The sequence below is a fragment of the Anticarsia gemmatalis genome, chromosome Z (assembly GCF_050436995.1).
Source record: "Anticarsia gemmatalis isolate Benzon Research Colony breed Stoneville strain chromosome Z, ilAntGemm2 primary, whole genome shotgun sequence".
Taxonomy (NCBI): domain Eukaryota; kingdom Metazoa; phylum Arthropoda; class Insecta; order Lepidoptera; family Erebidae; genus Anticarsia; species Anticarsia gemmatalis.
In genome coordinates this window covers 9,855,468-9,866,061 of record NC_134776.1, presented here as the reverse complement: position 1 = coordinate 9,866,061, position 10,594 = coordinate 9,855,468, and positions in this window count along the sequence as shown.

Genomic DNA, 10,594 nt, shown 5'->3' with positions numbered 1-10,594 from the left:
GCTACATTTCCCCCAAACCAGAGGCGTAACATAACTATGGGGAGTTAGGGACAAGTTGAGGGGGAATCCTCTATCTATCGGTACACATAGTGTACATATTGTGTATCCGATGCGTGTAAGCGCTCGTATGTAAGGCGAAACCATTTGTAAAGCGTATCCACTGAAGGAGTTCATCGCTTGTTGCATTTATTGATCAGTTTATGGCAGAGTGGATCTATGTAGAGGTACGGAGCGGGTTCAACTGTGAGTGGATGCGTTTCTGTGCTGCCAAGGATTATTATAACAATACCGTTTCAACAGATTGATGGATTACGATTGAAGTACAGAGGTATGGTTTACGGAAGACCACCTTATAAAAAAAATTACATTTATATAGATTCAAGCTATTAATATAAATAAAAATTAAAGGTGTACAATCCTAAATATACGAATGTCTACTTAGTTAAAACTTGCTAATAAAATATAAAATTTCCTCAATAAAAAATCGCCTCGTCTCTATGCCCAGGAGCTACTCGTACAAAAGCACAGTCGTCACGCAAACGTGAATGGTCCGTGAATCGGTCAATCAACAGACTAACACGTTACCTCTTTATACAGAGGAATGTCTGGCTGAACAGTCGACAAACCGCGGTGAGTTAGCATTATCTTTGATATAAATTGATCCAAGTCTTAAACTTAGAGCGGTTTCAAGTGCTACAATCGATGTGGGCTCTAAGTACTGGCAAGAATTTTGTTTATAAAACTTAAAATGGTAAAACTGCCTAATATGAAGTACTTTTTTGTTCTGTTGAAGCGCCTGATATACTTCTTAGTAACTATTGAGAATTTATGTAGAGGGTATTGCAACTATCGATTCTCTATTTTTAATAATCCGACTTAAATAATTCTCAATGCTAACATTAGTTTTTGCTTAAAATACAATTTGGAAGTAAAAGTAAAGTTACCATTTTAGTTCAAAAGATATCTAATAGTACGTTATTATCGCTCGCATCTTATTCACTACACCATATAAAATCGGTTGCAACAAAAACCAAAATATCTATACAGTCTCAATCATCAATAATGATTATCACAGAATCTGTGCCCCGCCATGACACGGGAAGTGACGTATGCACCGGTGTTGCCTCGCTAATGATATAAAATTATCAAATTAAATAGATCCTTTTTTTACAAAATAATAATAATAATTGGGGCGGCTACCAAATATGTATTGTGTTATTTAAATTGAGGGATGTGGTTTGTGCCAATTGTGGCCTTGGCATATCACTCAATAGTGATTTAAATTATTTAGTGTAATGTTGCGAATCGATCGTAACAGCGACGGGTGCGATTCTCACGCCGCCATTTATCTAGCTTCAATTATTATTGCTTTAAGTTCAGACTGTTTTTTGATTCAACAATATATTTTGCAATTGCGACGTACATCTAAGTTTTCAAATGAGTCTTTGATAGTTTTGCTCGCTCATTGACCAAAGGGCTAATTCTGTTGCAATTATTACTAGAGTATTGCCTAAATAAATTCCCACAAATTATAAGTAGTATAAATAGTATAAATTATAATTATAAGTAGATATTTGTACACGTAAGAATATTTACAATAAAATTAAAGAGTCTTACTTTTTGCAACCGCGTACTTAGTTTGCGCTACCTTTTATTTCAGAATTGCAACTGTGCGAGGTTGACAAAATAACAAATAAACTGTAGTCCTTTAGCGATTATTACTCAAAGGATGTATTTTTTGTACGATGTGCATGAGTGGCGAAGACCCGGCGCCTCGCTCGAGACGTATCCAGTTACAAAAGACTACCCGATCGCCACTACCACCGACATTATACTCGAATTCAATAGAGCGAGATCGTTGTGAGATAGCACCGAGTTTTAGATATATTGGGAAAATAATATACGATGACCTCTTGGAAATACTCTTTAAAGCTAAATCGAACTTTATAACTTATGCTTTAACTGCTTATGAATTAATTATGGGTACACCAGTCATACCAAAAAAAACCTTACAAGGAACAGAAATATATTGCTCTATATAAAATAGAGTTTATTATTACACTTTGATAAAAAATAAAAATTCTATAAGTAATACTGTATTGTAAGTATAATAGGAAAAATACCCAGGGAAGTATCGTTTTCCTTAAGGCACAAAAGGATTTAGGTTTTTACAGGTACAATATCTAGAGTAACCGTTTATATATTTAGAATTAGTTACAGATTTTCCCCACAGTTTGAGGTCACGTAATTCGTACTCTGATCGAGTTTCAATAGTAAAGATCACGTGACATATCCTTGTCGCTCGCCCTCAAAAAGTGGGTGTTACATGTCATAATTTATGATACATTCGCTCCGAATAAAAAAAAACACAAACCATTAAGCGCCTAAACGGTAAACCGAGGATTTGGTTACTTTCAGAAGAAGCGATGTGCACCAAAATAAAAATACATTTGAAGAATTCTACGATTATAGAATATTCGCCTTTATCTTTACGGTCCGTAGACTTAAGGGATATTTTGAAAGGTTGATTATAAAAGTTTGTTGTACTATAATTCATTAGCCCGTGTGAGGGTTTAGGTTATTTTTTGAAGCACAATTTTGATTGATTGCAATAGGAAGTTGGGAGGTTTGACTTTGGATCGTGACATATTTTAGCATGTTTGCAACCGCAAGCAGTGCGCAAAGTGTTATTTATTTATATTTTTTTTACAGATTTGATTGATTTTGCTTGTGATTATTAGTATTTAGTACTTTAAAATTAATCAAGAGTAAGTTTCCATGCCCGCTTGAACTATTAAGTCTGTTTAAGTTTAATTTAGAATTATTTATAAACACGCTGAATAAAGTCGACAAGTGTCCTGAAAACGGTCCACACATTCTATATACGTATAAAAACAGTCCCACTTACAAATCGTCCGCAGAACACTACTTGCAAAACTTACACTTGTTCGCATCAAAGAGAATAAGTAAGTAATAGCTGTTTCCTGAAAATGACTTAACTCGTAGATAATACTGGGGTATTGTACTTGGACTGCTTGTTAGTCTGTAATTTGCATGCCTACTGGCCGCGAGGAGTTAGGGCTAATTCTTCCATCGGAAAGACTTGCTTAGCTGATTACTTAAGCTCACATTGCGAAGTCAAAAAAAGATATGTAAATTGGTGGTGAATCCCCCATGACAGCCGGCACTAATAAAACGACCAAAGGTCATGTAGTGTGATTGCTTAAATTCGTTTGCGAAATAGAATTTCTTAACGGTAAAATCTTAATAACAAACAAACACATTTATAATAGTCAAAGCTTTTATTCTCTTAGCATTAAACTGCCAACTTTCATTTAACCAACGAACAATACCAGCACTTAGGAATCGTAAACTTCAATTGGACATAACTCACGGTAGATGGCAGTGAGGTCGAAGTTACTGACCGCGGGGCAAAATACATCATCTGAGATATATTCCTGTCATTTATCGTTGGTGCTTAAGGCCTTATACCGATATTGGACGTATGACTATTTGTATTTGTTCGTGTAATATGTCTTCTGGCGCTATTCTGATTTTTATTTAATTTTAGTAGGACGGAATTGTTATGAAAGATTGTCCCGGAGAAGTTAGTTGAATTAAAGTTTCCTACTTTCAATTAACTCATGTCTTATTTAATTAATTTTAAGTTAATGATGGTGTTAGAGTATGCTAGGTAGGGACGTAATTTATCTTTGAGTTACGCAGTTGAATCTAAAATTAAAGCTAAAATTAAAAATTCAATTATAAAAAAACTTGTTAATCCTCAGTTGTCATTAACGCTTGATTAACATGTGATTTATGTTTACTTACCCAATAAATATTATGTTTGTGAAACTTACTCAAACGCTAATTAATCGTTATTAGCGCAATTTCATGTTACGCCAATACTTACATTTCATTGTACTCGGGAAAACTTGACAGACACTCATGTGTGCCTCAAATAATTCTATGACGTGTACACAGCTAAAATTAGACACGAACAAATAAATTTACAACATTTCTTATTAAATACTTTACAACTTACACAAAGAATCTTTATTATTAACATTTAAGTACTAACAAATTTATTTATACACTATAAAAAACATATTATTTATTAGTAAATTTTATTATGTTCTAAAAATAAGCAGCATAAAATGCGTAACTATTAATGGAAAATGTAAATGAAGGCTCATTAAAGTTTCAGTGTTGAATGAATTTACAATGAACGTTTCCGCGCACGGCTGAAGCACTGACACCCGAAACTTAAATTGCGACGCGTATTAAAACACGCTATTATTATAATTATGACCTTTTTTCAGCAACACACGAGCATCCAACGTTTTATAGTTTATTCATCCAATCTTACTGTTGGCAGTTAAACCTTACCAGTTAACTATAACAGATTAAAACTCAGATTAAGAAATGCAATAAACCCCGATCCTTTGTTTTCGATCTGTTGTTATGATTATTGTTATGATGTTTTGATGACAGCGTCGAAACTCAAGGAGCGATTTGGATACTGTAAATTTATTGAAACCATGTGTCCCACAAAAAAACATTTCCATGTATAACGTAGCCAAGACGAGGTAGGTAATCTAGCTCACACTGTCAAAAAGTGATCAGATCTCATGTAGAGCCAAGTTTCAAAACCCTACATGCCCAACCCTAAATCTATAAACCCTAATTTTACACTTTGCCTAAGAACTTTTACCTAGTCGCGGCAAAATACTCTGACTAAGGTATAGAATTTGTAAACTCTTATATCAATATTCAGACCGCTTGCATCCAAAATTGCGGGAGTCTCGTACAAATTTTCATCCCCTAGTTTAAGGGGTTAGGGGTTAACTTTTGGGGGGTGTCATAAATTAACTCACAAGTCAAATTTCAGTTTTCTAGGACTTGAAGAAGTACCTTATGAATTCTGATGCTCATCAATGAGTGAGTGAATCAAGTAGGAAATCGGGGTATCATATACATATATCAATCTGCAGCTTTAACTTCATAGGTTTAATAAGTCTAACACTGACATCCTACTGCGAGAATAGGTGTGTATGATATAATTCAAACCCAAGTTAAGGAGGTTGAAAAATACAACGAAGCACTTCAGTAGTTAGTAAACAAAAGCTGTTAACTTTGATGTTAAAAGCTTCCAGTGTGATTCAAACACACTCAGGTCTCGAAAGGTTCATTTCCTTATTTGCATTTGAAAATCAAATCGAGTCTGGATTTATTTAGCGCTCGATAATTAAACAATCAGTGGTTAACACTCGCTGTCTCATAAATCATATATAATAATATGTGCGGCTGTATTCAAGCGAGGTTTTATTGCACCGTTCCGAGCAACCTTCAGGCTGCATTTAGTTTGTAATAAACAAAGATAAACTTGTTCAATTTTGGTAAGTATGTGACAAAAAAGGCATTTTTATTCACGAAGGAAGTGGTTCTTTAAAACCAACGCTGAATGATACACAATAAGAGGATATTATTTAAATGAGTGAGGGAAATTACACTTTCAAAATTTTATTGAGCATTGGTGCATCCATTTTCTATTGTCTTATATTCCACAGAGACATTAGAAATTCAGAAGGTAGGACTTCAGTAATGTACACTTGTACCAGTAGTAGTAAAATATTAAACGTTAACATAAGAACAGACAAGGACATGTTTTGCAGAGATTTACTATCCAATTACTGACACCTAATTATTTTACCAGCTAATAATACAAGTAATGAGTTTCTGAAACTATTGTTTGTTTTTCTGGTGGTGTGAATAAATATTGTGTGAGAATTATTCTTAGCTGATAAGCTTAGACTGCAGTAAGCGCGTGTTGGTGATGATGTTCCCGAGGTTCGCAGATCGCTAATTACTCAATATTTTGTAGTGCCATCATGTAAATGAATAATTCTTTATGAAATGCTGTTGAGAATGAACCAAAAATGTAAAATTAATCAATAATTATTACAATACGGTGTAACACACGCTTCGCTTTCTAATTTTCGAGCTCTATATTAGAGCGGATCGTAACGGCGTAGATATAAATCCATTTGCCTAATAGCCAATATATAGAACAGTTCGATTGTGCGTACTAGCTTACAGCAACGTAGGAAAACTAGTCAAAGAGTTATTACGTTGCGTTTTCACAAGTTTCATAACAAGACTGATTTTTTTGCCGTGGTAATTAGGTAATTTATCGTTGAAAGATTTTGATTGTTTCTCGTCCTGTACGATAAGTTATTAAAGTAGTAAATAGTCTTAAGTTAAAATTGCCGTTTTTAACGGCCTTATTTATAGGCAAACTCAGATTGGGCAGGTGGCTAGTTTTATTCAGCCCCACCTCTTAAACTCCAAAGTATGCTAAAGTATTTCGTAATATCTAACAAAATTATACCGTATAGGAACAATACTATAACTCGATTTCAAGCCTTTTATACCTTCTAATCAATCGATTTCGCGCGTGGGACATTAGTTGATGTAAATAATTTATAAGGGCTGGCTGGGCCTTTGCCCGCATAGCCTTTGCATAGCTGTGGGGCGTCTATAATGGACTAACTCCCGGTTTCTGAGTACATTTAGCGGTAGTTTAGTTTATCTATTTAATAGATTTTTTTTTGTATGAGTTTAAACGCTATTGAATAGATAAACTGCCGCTAAATGTACTTCAGAAACCAGGGGTAAGAGAACAACTAGGTCAATGATGGTTCGTAATCACAAAGAAATAGACATTTGGACAAGTGACGCCTAGTTACTACTATAGTACTAGGGCTCTTATATATTGTTCGTGATCATGCTAAATCCTATCTTTTGTAAGTTGAGTATCAAGTTGACCTTTCCGAATTGCCTGTAGCAAATGACGTGTAATTAAATAGGCCACGTGGAAGACAACGTGAAGGTATCGAAATTACGAAAAAAGAGAACTGCAGCTTCTAGAAGCTCTTTTACGGGAGCTTTATGTTAAATCGTTATTTTAGGGTTAGTATAAAAATTAAGAAAAACGTTGTTTAGGCAGAACGTTTACCAATAAACATATTCTATCTAACATTTTGTGATCTATTTACCTTTTTCTGAACTGAATTTATCATGATGTTTTTAACAAGCAATTAAGATATTCTGATCAAAACAGAACAATATTCAAAGCCTCAGCCAGTATAACTGTTCGGCTGACGTCATACTTTCGAAAACAAACGTATAAATCAAAAGCGAATAAATAAAGTGAAGCAGTAAAACAAATAAAAATGGAACAATCTACCTTTACAGCAGGCCCGTCCCGTTGTGTAAGCGACCCACTATAAAACGCCCGCTGAAAATAAAAAATACTCACATAATTGTTCCCTCGTAAAAGTTCCAAGACTTAAATCCCATAGTGGGTTAGTCTGATTTCCTATATTGGTAAATGTAAATACATCAACCTCAATTCGTAACTCTCATGGGGTTATTGATATTAATACAGAATGGGTTTATATTTCTAACTATTAAGCATTAACACTACATATTATAAATTAGGATCCCCTCTGACAACTGTCTGTCTGTTCGCGATAAACTTCGAATCTACAAGCGGATTTTCCTAGAGTTTTCACCAGTAAATAGAGTTATTCTCTGGGAAGGTTTTAGTGTGCTATTTGTTGAGGCTCTCTAGGTTCTAATAAATTGTTATGACACTATCTCTAAAATAATATAGGTATTCAAGAATGGATGCTAATGCTCTAAATGGGTAAATTTAAAGACAACAAGGCACTTTTGTTTTTGTTAAAACGTACACTTTAAGTTAGTAATTTTCTATAGTCAATTAATGAGTTCACATCGTATTTTGATCTAAACGTTAAAGTAAGTGAATTCGGCGAGGTGAACTCTTGTATCAATCTTGATCTAAAGATAAGGATATTGGCACCATTATGGTATCGTAGTTTGATTTTAAGGATCTTAAGCAATAAACAATGAGGGATTCAGGTCATATTTTTATAAAGTTTCTAACTAAATAATTTGTCATATATCAGACTTGTCAGTAGTAATATAATTATTTGAATAATTTCAATAGTCGTACAAAAGCGACGTGTTAAAGCTGACGATACAAATCAAAGCATGCAAATATATTATTGTTAACACTTATTTCACACATATCATGTTCATAAACAAGGTAAAAACAACGCAAACTGAACATCCACAGCTCGTTCATCAGGCTAAACACACACCGTCGGGTCCCAGGTTCGATTCCAATAGTTATGCAAATAGCGACTTGGAATGTAATGAGTGGCCGGCAGTTATTTAGGCCCGAGTCGTAAGTCAAACTCTGCTTCGGAATTGAACTGCGGTGTAATAGTGGTGTGGAGTCGATTCGTATAAATTTTTATTGCGTTTTCTTACATTACTAAAATAATATTTTTAAAGGAATGTTACCCATGTGACGTATCAGAGCTTTACCAAGTAAAGCATTGTTCAAAAATTACAAAAGAAAAAACAATCAAGAATTAATAACAAGAAAGAACGTCTTTCTTTTTTTACATTTCCTCATGTATAAAACTTTGTCACTACATAACCACAAGCTGATATTGAAAGCGGTCACACTATTTCTCTTATTTTTATCTAAGCAGCAGCACTACGACCGGTTATTAGCTCAGAAGTTGATAAGTGGTCACTATTATTTAAATTTTAAACTCTTAGCAACATAATTATTAGCATAATTATTAGTGCAAAATGTAGCTTGACAATAAATATTGAAAATGTTGTCCAGAATCAATGAAAAACGATTCAAAATTAAAAAAGATTTGCAAAATAAATGGAGTAGAAGACAGCGCCACAGGTTTCCTTGTGATCCGAGCTCACACCTCTACAGCCACGAAATTAATAACACCCAGTTTTTTTGTTCGTCCCTTAAGTCTTGCACTTATTATTATTTAAACTGTATTTCCAGGCCTTATTTATTGTTATTTATATAACATATGTTGATCATTTTTCAATGTTTCCACACAATTAACACTTCATTTTCAATGTTAATCATTTTTTCGATGCCGGTACTGTTTTGTTTTTAGTATTTATGCCTCGGAGTCGAACCTCGGACGATAAATTAAGAGCATTGTATGTTAATAATGCACAAATGGGATTTTTAAGTATTGAACTGAACATATCGAATTGAGTAAGGTTTAATGTTCATTTTGTATGTGAAGTTTTTTGATTTGTCGTGATGTGTCGTAATGAGTTTTCTATTTATGTGTCATTTTTAAAATGGTCCAGAAATATTTCGGTGTCATATTCTCCATAAAAATATCAAACGTTATAAAATAAACTTCTGTTGTTTTCTTTAACCTGTTAAAATCTTAGAAGAAGAGTAAACAATATATCATGATAACAGTCAAAAACAACATTAACTCTTCAAATAAAGGTTTTGGCAATGAAAAATAAGTAACAATTGTTCCCAATCCACTGGTGCAATAGGTAAAAAAACAAATAAAACTTATTTAGCTGAATTATTCCCTTTTCCCAGAAATCCAATAATATTTAAGAATAATTGCTAGACGGAAATCGCAGTTAATAACGACTTATAAGCTATGTAACGATTATTTATTCGTAGAGGGAGCTTAGTCATATGGACTTCAATTATCTTATAGGAGACCCCGCACTTAACTATGGACCTTTATTAAAGGTTTACTTAACTGTTCTTTGAAAAAGGTTTCTTTACATAACTACAATTATCGAAAACTTTTTAAACCTGCCATGTAATAGAATAATCAATTTAGAGTAAAAGTCAGAGTGAGTTAGAGACTAAACCAATTGTAATAATGTAGAAGCTCACCGTTATATCACTATAATCTTAAATATAGTTTGGTCACTTACATATATAGCTATAAATATTATTATTAAGTTGTCATTTACTAAATAATCTATATAATAAACCATTTTATATAGGCAATATGAACAGCTCTCTCATATGCTTTTTTAAATCCAAAAGCTCATATTATTTTCACTCGTTTGAATGGTTGAAAGTGTTTAAGAACTTACTTGACTTGAATAATCCATTCTCAAGGTAATCGATACAAAGTTCGCTTACATACGGTGCTATAAATATGTATATTATTCAACGCATCCGACTTTAGCAAAGTCCCAGCCCAGTCCCGGCTTAGTAACAAAAAATCATATCGTCTTTACAGTTCCTACATCTCTTACCCTATTTCAAAACCAAAAGAATACACTTCTAAATATCAACTTTATTACTAATATAATAAGGTTGATTATATAATTGTAATAAAACGAGGTTAATTAGTAAGTATTACGTGTTTTTTCTTATGGATGGGTAGTACTTCAAGCGCGACCTATGTTGGGATTGTTAGACGTTAAAAGCTCACAGCAATTTGTTTATGTCAAATTAAACAATCGTATATTTTACTTTTCTCATTATTTTTTAAGGAAACTTCTGCATTCCTGCGGGCTTGCTTACAAAGGAATACTTAATTGGAGTACCTAGTATATGTGTCCTTTTCAAGTTCGCCTCTCATTATATTTAAACACCATCATTTATTACACAGAAAATAAAAGTCCACGCTATTGAAAATTAATATCATATGTTTGTGCGATAACTACTTAATTCTGCCCGATTAACGAA